Here is a 1,637-nt window from a genome sequence, read left to right as displayed (position 1 = left end):
TGGTGATATATCTGGCTATTTCTTCCTCCCCCCCTCCAGTATCTATTTTATAGTGGTATGCCAGGGAAACCAAGATTCAAAAGACAGCCAAGCATCTTAACATTATTTCACGCTTTTCCCCATTCCAACCATGTCTCAATCTCTGTATCCCACAGCTCTGTTTTTCCAAGGTTATGCATACATCATTATTTGCCTCTGTCCCACTTCAACTTCACATTCATCCAATCGTATTTTGTTTCATTCCAAAGATTACAATCCCTCCATGTATCATCAGATAACCAAAGGATACACCCCACAGGCCTGTCAGACACCCTGGCTGTCAGCAAACAGCTCCTCTCCCTCCCTGAGTCCTGTGTCCCCAGCCCCTCCATCTGTCCACGCCATCAATTCTGTCTCCGTACCTGGCCTCATTGCCTCTCTGAGTATGGTCACACTTTCCACTCTTCTCGCTTGATTGTGCCAGGGACCTCCCTTCCTGGGCTGCAATTTCAATCAATCTCCTCCTTTTGCCAAAGAAAAAAGAAAAGAAAAGAAAAGAAATCTGCCTCTACATTTCTGACCCTCGCAGTCAGTCCTGATAGCAGGTATTCACTGTTTTACCACAAGAGTATTATCCCCATTTCCTTTCTCCAGCCCGGTCCCAACAGATTGGAAATCATTCAGTGGAGGTTCTACCTACCCATGCCCCATAGAGAACTAGGCTCCTTCTTGAAAGCTTGTAAGCCAGTCACTTCTTGCCTTTATAGGACTCCTCCCATTTTGGATCTGAGCAATTTCCAGCCCCCTTCAAGATATTCAGTCAGTTATAGGCTGAAGACAGGCTTACATGTTTTGTGTGGTGATGTTACTGACTATCCCCCCCACCTCAAGTGTCTATTTCACAATGGTAGGCAAGGGAAACCAAGATTCAAAAGACAGCCAAGAGAGAAAAAACAAGATGGCGGATCGGATGAAAGTCTAGTGAAGACCTCCGTCAGTAACAACACAGAATACCCAACCAAGCAGGGTCAGGGGATGGTCCCAGAACTCTGAACCACATATAAAGGAATATTTAGAAGGTTGGAAGGCTTACAGCTGGGGAAACTTGTGGCAGAAGCAAGAAACCCATTGTTTTCTAGTCTGGGACACTCAGCTGTTCCAGGAGCCGCCATCTTGGGTGAGACCAAGTGGGGGAAGGATTGGAGTAGCCACAGACACCTGGCATAACCACGGAGATAAAAGTGTGGACAGTCTTTTCTTTTGGTAGATGTACATTGATCCCTTGCTGTCTGCGCACCTCCATTCTTGTAACTATAGGGGTGCCTGTGCTAACATACACCCCAGGCCCACCCTCAGAGGGTTCTACTATGTATGTACACAGATCCCCTCAAAATTTAAAGAGACAGTTTCTAATTAAAACTAAACAGCCATAGTCGGCCCTGAACAGTTTATAAATAGAAAAAGGGCCTAAACAGGGATTGCGGAGTGGGACAAACAGACAGAAAAGGAAACAGGCCAAAAATTAAATCCTAAGTTACGTCAAAATGACCAAATGTGGCATCTTGAAACTTCTCAAGAAGAAGAGTGAAAAGGGAAGCCCATTTCCTGATCACATCTACCTGGAGGCAATCAAAAAGCATAAAAAATACCAAAATACA

Source organism: Chrysochloris asiatica, unplaced genomic scaffold (assembly GCF_000296735.1).
Source record: "Chrysochloris asiatica unplaced genomic scaffold, ChrAsi1.0 scaffold00111, whole genome shotgun sequence".
NCBI classification, from domain to species: domain Eukaryota; kingdom Metazoa; phylum Chordata; class Mammalia; order Afrosoricida; family Chrysochloridae; genus Chrysochloris; species Chrysochloris asiatica.
This window is presented reverse-complemented; position numbering follows the sequence as displayed.